Source organism: Lissotriton helveticus, chromosome 9, assembly GCF_964261635.1.
Source record: "Lissotriton helveticus chromosome 9, aLisHel1.1, whole genome shotgun sequence".
NCBI lineage: Eukaryota > Metazoa > Chordata > Amphibia > Caudata > Salamandridae > Lissotriton > Lissotriton helveticus.
In genome coordinates this window covers 417,424,223-417,441,495 of record NC_136070.1, presented here as the reverse complement: position 1 = coordinate 417,441,495, position 17,273 = coordinate 417,424,223, and positions in this window count along the sequence as shown.

Genomic DNA, 17,273 nt, shown 5'->3' with positions numbered 1-17,273 from the left:
CAGATGGTCCCACAGTAGATGGACCAGGGTTCCCTGTGTCCCGCACCCCCGCCAGCATTTTCCGCTCCGTGCTGGATTGACTCTATGTAGGCGTGCAAGAGTATAGTACCAATACATAAATACTTTAGTGAGTGTTTTGTTGAGAGACACGTAGCAGGCGGTGTGCCTAGCTCTGTGATATATATATTCCCATTCTCTGTCACTGAGCTGTCTCCCCAGGCCCTTTTCCTATCTAGCCTTTTTGGCTTTATATATAAGTTTGTTACTTTGGTACAGAAATGCATATATCTTGGAGATAAGTCTTTTACCCGATATTTTAGGGATCAGCCATTTCTCATACCTAATGAGGTGTCATTGTGCATTAGCTCAATTATATGGATGCAGTATCCAGTGCCATAATTGCATGTAGTTGAGGCGGACAGTTTAAGGGAGACTGTAGTCTGAGCGCAATCGGGTAAAGGAGATCACTCTTTTCTCGTCGAATAAGTGCACTATTGAGCGACAGTCTGACTGCCGCCATCTTGCTAAATTCCCCGGTCCCACGCCTGGACCGAAGTCTGGATTGTCCAACAGTGGGGTCATAGGGGAGGGATTGGAGGTCAGTCCGTACTAAAGAGAAGTTTGGTCCAGTGCTGTCATCATCACCTGTGTGATGGGCGACATATAAAGATGCCAAAGTCTTTTCTTGAGAAAGGCACCCTGATTTACCGGCCTCCCGCCCCCCTCCGAGATTTCTCCCTTCAACTAATGGAATTAATTAATTTCCCCACATGTCATTTCTACAAAAAAGTTTGATCTTCTGGGTGACTTTAACGTTCACAGTGAAGTCACCTCGAATCAGGATGCCTTGTCGCTCCTAACCAATTTAAGCATGTTCGATTTAAATAAGATCAACGATGGCCCCACTCACTCTGCGGGACATACGTTAGATCTTATTTTTACCAACTCTTCCAATGTGCGGTGCGGAGCCACCTGCCCTCTCAGATGGACCAACAATTCACTTATAGAGTTCCAATTTAGGGGCCCCAGAATACAGGATACGCATTCCTCAAACCCTCTGAGCTGGCGCAGACAGTGGCACAAAATTACTTCTGACCACTTTCAGGATTTAATTCCTACTTCTTGGAATCTCGACACAGAGAACATAGAGGTCAGCCTAGCATGCGATACCTCTACTATCAAAACTGCCATTGACCTCTTGGCCCCTTTAAAGCAATGCATTAGCTCCGACAGGCACACTCAGACAGCATGGTTCTCTCCCAATCTCAAGATAGAAAAGAGTCTCTGTAAAAAATTGGAGCGGTGCTGGCGCCTTTCCCACAATGCACTAGATAAAGCAAACTATTAAACTGCTCTGACTAAATATCATACAAATATTTTTAAAATGCTCGCAAAGCCCATATTGCACTGCAACTAGAGCAGGCCGGAATGCCCCCAAAACTCTTTATCAAATAATCAAAACTTTTACTCATCCAAAGGCATGTAACAGTGAGGATGCTCCCTCTCAAGCTTTATGCAAAAAAAATAGCAACACACTTCACAAAGAAATTGTATCTAATCTATGATAAAATCACCCTAGATGGAAATTGCCAACAAGATCCCGTCGCTGACCATTCACCCTCTCTGTCTAACATGCAGAAGCTTGAATACTTCCCCTTGCTTACACCCAATGCAGTAGGGTCCTTACTCAACACTGTTAAATCGGTCTCCCCTCTTGATATCATCCTGATCAAGACCACCTCGCTGCTGTCCAAACAGCTTGCTAGCCCAATCTGTTCAGTTCTTAATCTCTTGCTGCGTAAAGGTCAAGTCCCTACTGAGTGGAAGGCAGTGCAAATTATTCCCATACGTAAGAACCCGAGGTCCCTATTGATGACCTTTCCAACAATCTACCTATCACGCTGTTAACTCTCCTGAGCAAGATTTTAGAAAAACATATTAATAAACATCTATCTGACTTTGTTGAAGCCTCCAGTTGTCTTGATCCATCCCGTCAGGTTTTAGTTCCAGGCATAGTACTGAGTCAGCACTAATTGCTGTGACTGACAACATCAGACAGTCCCTAGACAACGAACAGGCAGTACTTCTTTTGCTGCTTAATTTGTCAGTGGACTTCAACACTGTCTTACACTAAATTCTGCTCAGGAGACTCAGCAAAATTGGAATTCAAGGAACAGCTTTACAATGGATGCTGAGTTTCATTTCAAATAGAACTCAGACTATCAATTTAGGCCCTTTCTGTTCTGAGACCGTCGAACTGATAAAAGGAGTGTCCCAGGGATCCTGCCTCAGTCCCACTTTATGCAACATCTATGTTGCCCCTTTGGCAGGATTACTCAGGAACTTAGGTTTTATGTCTATCTCATATGCTGATGATACTTATCTCTTACTCTCCTTCGATAAAAACAACCCTAATGCTAAGTCCATCTTCTCAGAAAGTATGAAGACCATTGCTAGCTGGATGAGGTATAATTTTCTCCAGCTCAATGCAGGAAGAACAGAAATTATGCGGTTTGAGATGGCCCCCGAGCTGGTGGCCAGTGGAGCTGGGCTCCGCACCGGCCCAAGGACTGAGGTCAAGTACCTAGGCATCCACCTGGACCAGAAACTAATATTGAAGGAACATGCTTCTACCACCATCGGCTCTTTCTTCCATGTGCTAAGCCTCCTTCGAAGGGTATTTCCCTTTCTCCCTGGGAAAACCCTTATCCAGGCACTAGTGTTAAGTCGCCTGGATTATTGCAATGGTATGCTGATTTCAGCTAACAAAGCGTCACTGAACAGACTGAAAGTGGTCCAAAATACTGCAGCTCAACTGGTCTCCAATGCTCCTCCCCTTACCTCCTCCCTCCCCCTCTTGCAGGGATTGTATTGGCTCCCAGTGCGGAAGCGGAACCATTTCAAGATCTGTTGCATTGTGCACAAATCTCTGAAAGGGCAAAAGCCCCAGTTATCTAGCAGAAAAATTCACAAAATACCTGCCTCTCAGGGTGCTACCCTCAGGGACCAAATATCTACTAGTGGTTCCACGTTGTAAAAAAACCCGACTGGGTTGTAAAGCCTTCTTCCATTTAGCCTCTACCTATTCAAACCAACTACCAAACCATCTGCAGCAGTGGTCTGATCACCTGCAGTTCTGTAGACTCCTTAAGACAGCATTGTTTTGATCTGTTTCTCTTCTTTGGCTGATGAAAGCAGTCCTTTAGCCCTGAGATACCCCTTGGGCGGGTGATTTAGGCACTTTATAAACTGATAAATATCAAATATTAAATCCAACAAGGGGTCCTATGTCTCGATCACTCATGGTTTTTCCAAAGAAACTACCTGTTGAAATAAAGAAATACTGAAAATGAGTTAAAAACCAGTCAATTTGTGACAACATTTTCATCTGTAACTTTTTGTTACAATGGCTGATTTACAAAAGCAATATACCATTAAGTCTACTAGTCCCTTCTGGTTTGGGGATATATAGGGTTTGTAGATTTTCCTAGAACCCAAGCTACCCAGAGCCAACAACTGAGCTGCACTGTACAATGGTATTTCATTGTGTACTGAGTATAGACCAATTTATATGGTGAAATATGTAGAGTGAAAAATGGATATCACGGAAACCTATACATTTCTGAAATGGGCACACAATATGGATTTAGGATCAGTGATAATTTGTACATCTCTGAATTTGTGGGTACTCCTAGCATATGAGAGAGTATTTTTCAAAATGTATTCTTTCTTACACACTGGCTTACTTTTGGAAGGCATAAATGTAGCGAAATCCAATTGTACATCACAAATATCTTACTATTCTATACTCCCATATGACTTCTGATAAAAATGGTACCTCACTTGTGTGGGTAGGCCTAGTGCCTGCGACAGGAACGGGTCCAAAATGCAACATGGACACATCAAGTTTTTTCACTCAAAACTAGCTTGTTTTTTTGCAACGTGGGCAGCTGTGGACTTTGGGCCCTAGCTCAGCCGGCTCCTAGGGAAACCTAGGAACCCTATAAATGTTTGAAAACTAGAGGAATCCAGCATGGGGTGACTAGCTTGGCTCTCATCAGGTTGTTTTACTCAGAATCCATTGCAAACATAAAACATGTTTTTGACACAGAAAAACACATTTTCCTCACATTTCTTTGATAGAAATTTCTGGATTCTGCTGGAGCCACAAACTTCCTTCCACCCAGATTTCCCTAAGTCTTCCAATAAAAGTGATACTGCACTTGTGTGGGTACATCACATTTTTCCACTCAAGCGAACCTATTTTTTGTAAAGTCGGTAGCAGTGGATTTTGGGCCCTAACTCAGGGTGCACTTAAGGAAACCTAAGACAGCTGTACATTTTTATAAACTAGACATCTGGGGGAGTCTAAGGTGGTGAGCCTTGTGTGGATCCCACAAGGACTTTTTGCTCATAATGCCATGCAAACCTCAAACTTTGCCAGAAATGGCACATTTTCCTTACATTTCTGTGATGGAAACTTCTAGAATCTGCAGGAATCTACAACATTCCTACCACCCAGCATTGCCTCACTTGTATCGATAAAAAATGCTGCCCAACTTGTGTGGCTGGGCCTAGTGTCCATACAGGAGTGAATCAACCGAGGTTAATGGGAGCCCTTTGCAAGGGGACTCCTATTGACCTCGGTTTGATCCGTTTCTGTAGCAGCTACTAGGCCCAATCACACAAGTGGCACAGAGTTTTATCGGCACAAGTGGGGGACAATTCCTGCGGATTCCGGACGTTTTTGTCACAGAAACGTAATGAATGGTTTGATTTCAGGCAAAGTATGACGTTTGGAGGGCATTGTGGGTAAGACATCCTCATGGGATTCACACAGGGCACACCACCCTGGAATCCCCTGGTTGTCTGCTTTTCAAAAATGTCTGTGGTTGGTAGGTTTCCATAGTTGGTGGCTGGGCATGGCCCCAAATCCTGCAGCTAACCCTCTAGCTGATCTCGCCACGTAGCACTTCAGAGCCTTTTTGGCTAAGGTCTTTGGCCCACCCACACAAGTGAGGTACCATTGTTATCGGGAGACTTGGGGGAATCCTGTGTGGTAGGAAATTCCACATTACCCACAGATTCCAGAAGTTTTCCTCACAGAAATGCAAGGAACATGTTTGTTTTTAGTGTACGTTTGAGGTTTGCAGGACATTGTGTGTAAGAAAATGGTGTGGGATGCATGTAAAGCATGCCACCCTGGACTCCCCTAGATGTCTAGTTTCCAGAACTGTCTGCGTTTGCTAGGTTTTTCCTGGTGGCAGTCTACCCAAGTCAAGAAATTGCAGACGATCACCATTGCAAGAGGGGCGATATTGGGTGTTAGCCACTCTCTCCTGGCCAATATGTAAAAACACCCAATATAATCAAATGTCCTCTCACTTGCCTTAGGGATGGGATGCTTTTGACAGCAGAGGAGCAGAAAGAATGTTGATGTTTTAGGGGTGAGGGTGGAGCCTAATGTGAGGTTGGTCAAAACCCACCCCATTATTTTATAAAAAAATATATAATGCTACCATACAATGGCCTTCTGCCCCCTGGAGCAGATCGGGGTAATTACACTCTATTTACTTGGCCATGCCCATGCTTGGCAACCCCACCCCAATTTTTTTTAATAATCATTCCCTGGTGTCTAGTGGGTAGTGGGCTTTCTGCCTCGCCCGGAGGGGTAGATTGGGGATAATTATCCCAATCTTCCCCACTGAGGGGGGGGGGGGCAGATAGTGCCTCCTCGCACAAACAGGATCACGGACTCAGAGTATGCTGGTGCCAGGTTTTAATTTATTTTATTTTTCAGTAATGGAACGGTGCATGCCTCCATGGTATCTAGTGAGCTCTCTGTCATGCTTGAGGGTCAGATCGCGGGTAAATATTCCCCTCTGCCCCGCAGGGTGGGCAGAAAGACTGTTTCATCCATTTATTTGTGGTAAGGGCATGGCTCACCCCTATAGACCTTAAAAAAAAGAAACCCTGGTGTCTAGTGGACTTTCTTCCCCCCTGGGGGGCAGATCGGGGGTAATTGTCCCTATCTGCTCTCCCCGGGGGCCGAAATACTGCATTATAAAAGTAAACAAGGGGGAGCAAAAGCCCATGCCAATGGGGCAGTTCCCCATACCTGAAAGATAGTGGTTGGAACCCTGTTTGGGGATTTCTCTCTTGTACCTCTGGAAGTGGGAGATTCTCTCCTTTCCAACAATACCTCTCCCATTAGAATCAGTCCTCAGGGAGCTGATATAGCCCTCACAAGCACTGACTCAGTGAAAGTAAAATAAGCCCATCTGCTCGTTTTACTTTCACTTTTACTGTCATAATGTCAGCACATCTTGTATGTCGATCGTTATTTTTTTTTTTTGTAAGACCTTTATTAACACAAAGCAAAGTACACAGCATGAGCCTACAACCCTGGGGCCGGCTCGCTACGTTGATATCATCTTCTGGCAGTTGTCACACGTGTCATGATGAACAGCACAGTATTTTAGATTTGAGCCACCTCGTATAACATCTGTAGGCCTCCTAGCCGTAAAATAATGTGAGTCTTACATTTTCACATTTTATAGAAAGGAAAACAGAAATGGAACATACCCCAACTAAGACCTCATAGCTCCACCCCACATAGCCTAGACATCAACTATGACAACAGTACCCTTATCCACCAAGTGCCTCCACCTTCAGCCCTGGGCCTACGCACCATATAACACCCACGGTAGTTCTGTACAGAAAGAACTCACTCCTCCTCACTTTCCTGCAGCGAAGTAAGGTAGCCTGTTAAGAAACACCAAATGTCCTTCGGTCTGGATTTCGCTGGCAGTTGCTCCTCATATGTTTGCTATTTGTCTCGGCAGACGCTCATGTCATGAAGCCACTTTTTCTGCGTCGGTACCTTACGGCTGTGCCAACATTGTGCCACCTGCCTCTTCGCTAACAGCAAAGCAATTGCACAGAACCTGCGCTTTAACGCCCTGATCTGCGGCACTATACCCAATAGACAGATTTTGGGAGTACATTGCACCTCCTCCTCCAGCATTACCGCTAATGTGCCCGTTACCTCCTCCCAATACCTCGCCACCCTAGCGCAGTTCCAGGCCAGATGTGCAAAATCCGCACCCTCCTTACCACATCTCTTACACCTGTCATCTTCCTGTAATCCAAACCTAACCTAAGCATTTTCGCCGGTGTATAGTAGATTTGGTGAAGGAATTTAAAATGAATAATTCTTAAATTGCCGTTGGGTGTCAGCATCAGTGTCAAAGCGCACGTGCTACTCCATTCCTCATCTGTCAATGGGGTGTCCATTAACGCATCCCACCGCCCCCTAGCTTTCTGTGTGTGTCCCGCCATCTCTGATTGCGCAGCTGTATATAATCTGGACACCAGGTGTGAAAGATCAGTTGTGGTAATCAGCAGTTGCAGCGGTGCAAAGCATTCTGGCTCTGCTGGGAATGTCGGGTAGTGTTCCCTCAATGCCCTGGTCAATCTGTAGTATGTGAATCTAAACATGGGAGTTTGATTTTGAATATAAGTTAATTGGTCCAGTCCTACGAATGTGCCCTCTTTAAACACATCACCCATTCTATCAATACCCACCCTGCTCAGCAAAGACATTCCAACCTTTTCCCTAGTTACGGATAAGGCCTGATGGTGCTGCAATGGCATGGCCGGTGCATATAGCGGGGTCTTGTGGGCCAATTGTCCAAGCCTCTGCCACGCCGTAACCGTGGTGTCCACTGTGTTGATATCCTGTGCATGTAGTGGTGGCCGTGTGTGTGTGATGATTGCGGAGAGGGGGACAGGATAGGCATCACCCTCTTCAATGGCCGTGTGCGTAAGATATGGAACCGCGTGGTACCAATACGCCGCAAATTGCGCCTGTGCACAAAGATAATACAGAAGGAAATCCGGCACACCGAACCCTCCAAGTGCGAACGGTAACGTAAGTGTCTGTAAGTCAATTCGTGCCTGCTTGCCCGCCCATATCAACGTCCGCACCAGGGAATTAATACGGCGGAATATTGCTTGCGGTGGTGTGATCGGTATGTTGTTAAACAAGTATAACAACTTGGGTAACACGTTCATTTTCACGATAGCTATTCTATCAGCCAATGATAACGGCAGGTGGATCCAACGGTGGACTTTGTCCTCCAGTTTAGAGATTACCACACCATAATTCGCCCGTAGTACCTCATCCGGATATCTATGATACATGACCCCTAGGTACCGAATCGGTTCTTGTTGCCATTCTAATGGGAAATCCACTTCAAAGGTCGATGTAGTGTCAGTGAGAGGTATTATAGAGGATTTAGCCCAGTTAATCGCCAGCCCTGAATGTCCGCCAAATCTGATGTATTCCCTAAGCAGCGGGTTCAAGTTCGTTTCTGGGTCCCGGACGTATAGTAACATATCGTCCGCGTAGAGTGATATGTGCAGAGGTCTGGCCATAAATTTCAGCGCCGATTCTTTATAGTTCTGTCGCACTATGCAAGCAAGTGGCTCCAGCGCTAGCGCAAATAGCAGCGGCGACAGCGGGCAGCCCTGCCGAGTACCACGCTCAATATTAAATTGATCAGAGACATAGCCATTGATCCTTACTCTTGCATGCGGTTGCATGTAAAGCAAAGAGACCCATTGCACAAATCGTTTAGGGAACCCCATTCTATTTAGGACTGTAATCATGTAGCGCCATTCAATGGAATCGAATGCTTTGGCTGCGTCTAGCATGACTGCCACTGCCTTCACCGAGGGTTGTAGGTAATGTGAGAGTGCAAATAAGGACCTGGTATTATGTGCGGTAGATCTGGTGGGTACAAACCCAGATTGATCCGGAAGGACCAGTCGGGTCATCAATGGGGACAGTCGACCCGCCATGAGTTTAGCGAGGATTTTCGAATCCACGTTGATCAGGGACAGGGGTCTATAGGAGTCGCATTCCTCTGGGTCTTTGGATGGTTTTAGCAGAGCTATAATCATTGCTTCGCGTAGCGATGGAGGAAGTAATGCCTTTTCAAAGGAGGCGCCATACATTTCCACCAGATGAGGAGCTAGACTGTCCGCAAACTGTTTATAGAATTCGGTGGTGAATCCGTCGGGGCCCGGTGCTTTGCCATTTTTCAAGGAGCCAATCACCTCAGTAACCTCTTCCACCGTTATTGGCTTAGCTAAATATTCCCTCTGTGCATCTGATAACCACCCAATCGCTACATCATGCAGATAGTCACAAGTGTCTTCCGCAGGTGCTGTGGGTTGTGACTTATATAGGGAGCCAAATGAGTCTACAAAGCATTTCAGTATGTCCTCAGAGTGTGTTTGCAACGCCCCGTCCCTTGTTTTAACTCTAAGTATCGCTGCCTGTCCCCGTCCTTCACAAATTTTACGAGCTAGTAGTGCCCCCGGCCTTCCCCCCTCTCCAAAGGCTCTAGCCACTAGTGGGCGATCTAGGTATTTTATTTCAGACTCCAGAAAGCCGGTATGCTCAGTATGGACTTCCCTGAGTTCAGACAGTAATGCAACATCCTGTGTGTTTTCATATCCCAATTCCAGTTCTCTCATCCGCTGCTCACACCGGCGGATCTGATTTCTAATGTCTTTGAGTACCCCTATTGTGGTGCCAATGCAGACCCCCCTAATCGTGGCCTTGAACGCCTCCCACAGTAGGCATGGGTCGTCCGTAGTCCGTGTGTTGATATCAAAATAGTCTTTAATCGCTGTTTTAATGGTGTCAGCGTAGACTGTGTCCGAGAGGGCCCGGGAATTAAATCGCCACTGGAAGGGGGGGGGGGAGTGTAGTGTGGAACGGCCACGTTTAACAGCACCGGATTGTGGTCTGACAGTGTGCGGGGCAGTACCTGTATTCGACGCACCCATAAGGCCCAGTCCCTGGCGTGTCAGAGTGATGCAGCCTCCAGAGATCCGCTAATGCCAAGTCGGACAGTATGTCGATCGTTATTACAATGAAAAAAAATGCAATTTAGGCATTTGGCTTTACTTATGGTACTAAAATAGTGCTTTACATTAAAAAAAAATTGAAATTCGCTGAAAAAAACAAGCGTTAAAATAACGGTATAGTTAGGTGAAATGTTAAGTAACAACATAATATTTTAAACTCTAAAAACCATTGAAATTCACCAGTTATGGTTATCTCAAGTAACTATAACTCATGCCATAAGGTAACTATAACTTGCGCCCTCGCCATGCACTGCTAATTACCCCACATATTACATCACTCATGACATCTTCTATGACATTATTGATAATATCACTGCAACATTTGCAAAGAATTTCTTGTTGAGAAAACTGCATTGCGGGGGCGCGAATTATAGTTAACTTAGAGCATGAGTTATAGTTACTAGAGATAACTATAACTGGTCGATTTCTTTTGTTTTTAGAGTGTAAAATGTTATGTTGTGTTATGTTGTTACTGAACATTTCACCTAACTATAATGGTGGAGAAGCGTGGCTCAATGGTTAGCAACACCCTGCTGCAATATTCAAGCCACCATCCAAGAGGCCTAAGAGATGGATTGCCATATGGACAATTTTTACGTATCCGACGTAATTGTAAATGGCGGAAGGACTATTTCCGCGAAGCTGACATTCTTGTGAACAAATTAATACACAGAGGCTATCCCCGACGATTGGTTACCAAAGCTAAGAAACGCGCTTGGTATAATCACCGAGAAAATCTTCTCATCCCTAACACCAAAAAGACGACGACCAGGATCCCGTTCATCTCCACCTTCGGTCCAGACAGTAACAAAATAAGTGCCATCATCAAAAAGAATTGGGGCGTGCTACGCTCCGAGAAGCAATTCCAGGATCCTCCTCTGTTCTCGTACCAACGTGGAAACAATATCGCCAATCACCTGGTACATGCCATCACATGGCTGGATACCCCCAAAGATAAACACACTATTACATCAGCTTGGGGCCTCGAACCTATTCTAGGACATTACAAATGCCAGAGCTGAAGTGTATGCGATCTCACTTCCAACACCAAAGAATTTCTGTACAAAGGAAAAAGTCACAAACTCAACTGACACACTAATTGCAAATCATCTAATGTGATCTACGCCATCCGCTGTCCTTGCGATCTTCTATACATCGGAAAAACCACCCAAATGGTGAAACAGCGTATTATCCAACATAAGAGTAGGATAAATCGCCAGGTCCTTACAGGTCCCCTTGTATCTCATTTCATTGATCACAAACATCGAGACATTGACCTGCGGTGGCAGGTGATTGAACATCTTAAACTCCCCATCAGAGGTGGTAATATAACAATGCTACTAAATCGAGCTGAATGCAAATGGATTTCCTTGGCAGACTCTTTAAATCATGGTCTGAACACCCTTGATGAGTGGAATAGTACTGTAACCTCGTGAATGTCCTTCTCTGTACATTCATCCTTCTCTGCCCATACTGAGCCTAATTATTGTACATATTAATGCATCATGTTGGAAAAACCAAATGTATATTTTTAACTGGATCGATAAAACCTAAATCACTGCTCATGTATTAATTTCTGTTTCGTCAGTATTTTATGACCGTTAATACTGTTGCGGTTGATATGCCATGTCTAATTTCACTACTCGCTTCTACCACTAAATCATGCTTAGCTACGCACAGTCACTTCCTCGCTTTTCATGCCCTCCCGGCATTCTCACGCCCCCTCTTACACGTCATCCGCCCACTGCTTCCCCGACTCGTTACTTTTTAGCAAGCCCCAGCAGTTCCGGGTTGTAATTCAACCTCATCGCAGGTCGGAACCCGCACTCCTGATTCATTCCGTGACTGCGTAATTACAGATTTATCCAGGTAATTCATGTCCCTATACCCCGAGAAATTCGTAATGAATGTTCCGATGTCCTTTTGAGCTGCGTACTTGTTGCGTGACTGACACCCGGTTCACTCTTACAGGCGCTGCCCCTGCATCGACTTGAGAAGCCTTGCAGCCAGGTATGTCCCACCCTAGCAGGTTCCACTCATTCTTGTACACTCCTGCTTTTCACCCTAACTAAATGAGACCCTTTATGCCTTCGATCTATCTTCCACAGATATGCCGACTTAGACGGTTCCCGTATTTATATATATTCACGATGATCCTCCCGTAAGTCTTTCACCCTTGTTTCTCGCGTTCGCTCGCCTTCACCAACGCCATATCTTGAACCTTGTCCTTAACTCTTTAGGTTCACTTGAATTCATTGATCTACGACGACTGGTCACTACTCAGAACCAGCGCTTACTTGAAGCTCAGGTATACCTTTTAATTGCCTGCTTCTTACTCCACTCTGTTCTAACCTCCCGCTCTTTTCCTCATCTACCTTGGCCCCATTTGCCTTAGCTCACACGCTATGCAATGCATGACTACCATCACTACCATCACAACTTCTACATGGCTTTGATCCATACCATTTTGGCTTGACCATCAACTATGCTTGGCTGTTCCTTAGCTTTTCACAGGGCTCACTTCCTCGAAGTAAGTTCCTCCCGTCCCTCAGCCCTTTCCTCAATTTGAAACTTTGCCCCCCTGCAGCACTACAACAATCCGTCAACCCTGTCCTGAAGAGGATCCCGAATAACTGTGGATCGAAACGCCGTCGACACCACAGCGCAATTGTTTGGCGCATTATAACATTTGGCTCATGACTGTGTCCTAATGCAATTTAAAATGACTTGAATTTTTCTATTCTTGAGCCAACACTGTATATAATTTTGTCACTTTGCGCCGTCCACGCTGTTCACCCCTTTCACTTGCGTCGTCACCTCCACTTGTATATATCACCTTGTCACCAAGTGCAATTTGGGTTGTCACATGATTTTTTTCGTGTACAGTGCTGCTTTATAACTGTATTTCCATGTGTAATTATCCCAGAAATCGGTGAATAACAAGCCACGTACTAATGAATTGAGCCTCCTTGTTTTCCTTCAAATGTAATGCTTCCTGCATGCACAACTTAAATTGCCTTCTCTACTGTTACCTATTGGGACATTGTGTTTTATATATACCTTATACCCAGTCCCAGTTTGGTCTATGGGTCCCACTCCTGTTCTTTTTCACTCAATGGTTAGAGCAGCAGACCCTGATGCAGAGGTCTGGCCTGGGACCAGGGTTCAATTCCCGCCTCGGCGGCTCTTGGACTCAATTTCCCCGGACCTGATAATTCTCGCCTCGGTGCCTAGTCTAATCATGGGTCCCACTCTGTGACTCTGGGCAATAGCTTGCTTAATCTCCACAACGGCCCCAGCAGCGCTTGGATGCCTGGCTTCACCTTGGGGGTGACCAGGAGTGGACATTTCACAGGAAAGCCAGGATGGGTTCCACAGCGGTATGAATACAGCGCTACGAGACCTCTGGGTAGAAGTGCGCTATATAAAATACAAACACATTTACATTTACATTTACATTTACAATGGCACGTTAACCTTTGTTAATGGGGCTTCCTGGTGCACTACTGGTTTGAGGATGAGGTCCCATTGGCTGCTGGCAGCCAGGAACCCCTACTGTTGCAACAAACAAGTCCCACACAGTGGGATTGCTGAGACCACGTATTTTCTCAACCACTCTGCGAAGGGGCCTCCTGGCACATTACTAGTTGGGGGATGAAGTGCCCTTGATTGCTGAGGGACATTGGGGGCCAAGAACCCCTATTGTTGCCACAAGTAAGTTCCCCACAGTGGGATTGCTGAGACCTTGTCTGAAGCCCTGCCCCCTTCTCAACCACTCTGCAATGGGGCCTCTTTCCTGGTACACTATTGGTTGGGTGATAAAATCCCCTTGTTTGCTGAGGGTCACTTGGGCCAAGAACCCCTATTGTTGCCACACATAAGTCTCCCACAGCGGGATTGCTGAGACCTCATCAGAGACCACACCCCCTTTTTCAACCACTCTACAAAGGGGACTCCTGGTGCATTACCGGTTGAGGGATGGAGTCCCCTTGGACGCTTAAGATCCTTAGGCACCAAGAATCCCTTCTGTGACCTCCAGTAAGCCCACACAGCGGAATTGCTGAGAGCTCACAGGAGGCCCTGCCCCAATAAGGGAATGCAGACAATCAATATATACCGGCTTGTGTGTATTGCTCTTCTATCCTCCAAAGTTAATTGCCTCTACGAATACATATTATAAGAAATGGTGCAAATCATTATTTGTATTGAGGCCCATAATCACAGTTCTAAGTCTGCATATCCTCTTGCCTCTGCTTGTCTTGGTGAAGTTTCTCTATTGCCTTCTCTTGAATTGTGTTGGGTCTGTTCAAAGGCATGAAACCAATTCTCTGAACTTTACAGATTGACATTAAAGATGTGTGTTGCCACTGGATGTCTGTCATCACAGTTTTTTTTAATCATCCTTATATGTTCTTGGATTCGTGTTTTAAGTTGGCGTATATTTCTGCCTATATCTTCTAACAAGTGCAACTCAAGACATAATCAGTAAAAGTGGTGTTACAATTTATGAAGGTATTTATAGTATAATCCCTTCTTTGTATTGAAACAAAATTTACTGATCTTATTCCATCCTAAATTACATATACTGCAATTTCCACAGACATAAAATCCATCAGGTTTTGTCAGGATCCAACTACTCTGTATTTTTTTAATTTGTACCTTTCACATAACTAGGTCATAGGGAGTTCTTAAGGGTTACACCCCTTCGATAAACTATTTGGGGTTTATGTGGTACAATGCCATCAAGCGGAGTAGTAGCCTTAAGTGGGTGCCAGTGTTTCTTCTATAGGTTGAAAATGTGTCTACTGTAAGCATTATATTTAGGAATGAAGGATATTTCTCCAACCTACTTGTCTGTCCGGTTTCCAGTATGGAGTAAAGTTTGTTTACGTTCCAATTTACGTGCCCTGTTCTCAGCACATTGTATGCACTTCTTATCATACCTTCGCTTTTTAAATCCCTGTTTTATTTGGGATAGTCTCTCTTTAAAATCCAAGTCCTGGCTGTAATTTCGTCTGGCTTGTACCTTTTCTCAATACGGAATGTCTTCGGTCGTGGACTTCGGATTTTAGCTAGATGCATGTAAACACCATTGCATGCTGTTTTCTTAAAAATGTCACTTTTAATACTGTTCTGATGTGTGAATAGTCTAAGGTCAAGAAAGTTGATCTCACGTCTGCGGCATCAGACTGTCAATATAATAAACTAATATATAAATTATTAATATTAAAAATCTAAACCTCACCAACCAGAAATCTCAAAGAACAAACTCAAGACGTTATGTTAAATAATTACAATACATAAAATACACATTTCCAAGTAACACTCACACAATACTTACATATGTAATAAAATATAACATCTCCACCCAAAACAAATGAATAAAATATGACTTGCTGTTCTGTAGCTTCACATCCATCCTGTGTATCCACAAAGTTGAAAAGTATAATCCACCAAAAATAAGAAACACATTGTCCAAAAAGGCAAAAAAACGCCAAAAATCTATCCAATATAGATGACCTCAAAGAAATCCAAAGTATCTAGGAAAAGTGTTTAAATTAAGAGACACCCATGGAACCTCAAAAAAACAGGAAATCAATGTAAACTGATAACTATATTATCTATCTATCTATCTATCTATCTATCTATCTATCTATCTATCTATCTATCTATCTATCTATCTATCTATCTATCTATCTATCTATCTATCCATCCATCCCTCTATCTATATTTATAAAACAAAAGGGATTTCCTTTTGAAAAAATAAAGGTAAATCCAAATGCCAATACGACACATTCAAAGAGATAAACCTGCAAAGTGAAACTGGAAACCCACCCACAAAAAACATTACATTCCCAAAAATATATAGTCATTCCACTTAGTGCCTGATCACACGTGTGACACATGTGTAGACATGCCTTGTGCACCACGTACCCCATTGCTGGAGTGTGGCGATATGTGCACAGTCTAGTCAATGGGTATACATGCCAACTGAGGACATACCTGAATTCCGCCGTCCACAGGATCATCCACTTCGGGGTGCAGCTGCTGAGGTGTAGAGGGGACCTGGAGGAAGGGATCCACACCAGAGTCTACCAGGGAGATAGGGAATTGGCTGAATATTTACCCTTTTCTTATGTTTCTGGCAATTGGAGGCAGCTGGTTGTGCTGCCATGGTCAGGTCATCGGAAAACCACATCATAATCGGAGATCCCTGTAAGCTGTTGGAGTCTGTGGTTTTTTAGCCAATGGTCGGAGTACGCGATGCATGCATCGTAATCCGGTGGTTGGACTGAGCATTTCCAAAGAGACCTTCGACAGTCTGCCCGCCTCATACAAGACCGCAGAATGCAATCCGACCAGCATCCTAATCAGGCCTTCTGTTCCAAGTTTCAAAATCATACTGAACCTACCTTTATCCCACCATCTTAGGACATTTACACTTCTAAGGGCTATGACAACTTTACTATAAATAATCCTGCCTTTAATAGTCAGACTATCCTCAAAGTAATCCAAAGAAACTCAACAGACTGCTCGACAAATTCTTTATGCAATGGCCAGCTCCAAAGACCACCATGGAACATTGTCGAATAGCTGCTGGAAAACCCATAACTCTGCACTAGGTACTTGTAGGCACAAAGATGATCCGTGTATTTGTCACCATATTGTAGAAAGTGGGTGAAGCCACCAAAGTCTAAAGTAAGCGGTAACTCCACATTTATTGTCCAAATTCAAGGAGCCTGGGCAAATGGATGTGCACAGAAATCCTAGCTGTCTGCCACTACCATCCATTTGAATCCCAGTTCAATTTCTGAGCAACATTCCATTCGAGAACACAGCCTCCCTTCCAAGGTGTACAAGTAAAGAAGCAAACCCAAACGTGACGTACAAAAGAGGTAACATAAAGTAAATAAGCCCAAAAGTATAGCCAACATACAATAGCATAAACGTGTATGCTTCTTGACTCCCACTTGGAGTTCCATCAAGGGGAGAGGTTACCACCAGCTGTCAGCTTTACGTGGCAGTCGTAGCATCTGCTCTACCACATTTCCAATCTGGCCCTTGGGATTTACTCCAAACTTCCCAAAGTCTGCAGCATCAGCTGTTAACGGGAAGTAAAACACCTGCAGTGGAGCACACATGGAGCCATGGACCAGGACCTGTGTACAAGGAGTGCACAACTGATGCCTGGGGTACTATTATCAGTAAAGAAGAGGCATTTCCTAACAATTGCTGCTTTGGCAGAGATTGCATGACAGCTGGAACAGTGTTCTGTAGCATCACAGTTACAGAGACATCAGTGGTTGTCACAGTGATTGTTGTATCCATCA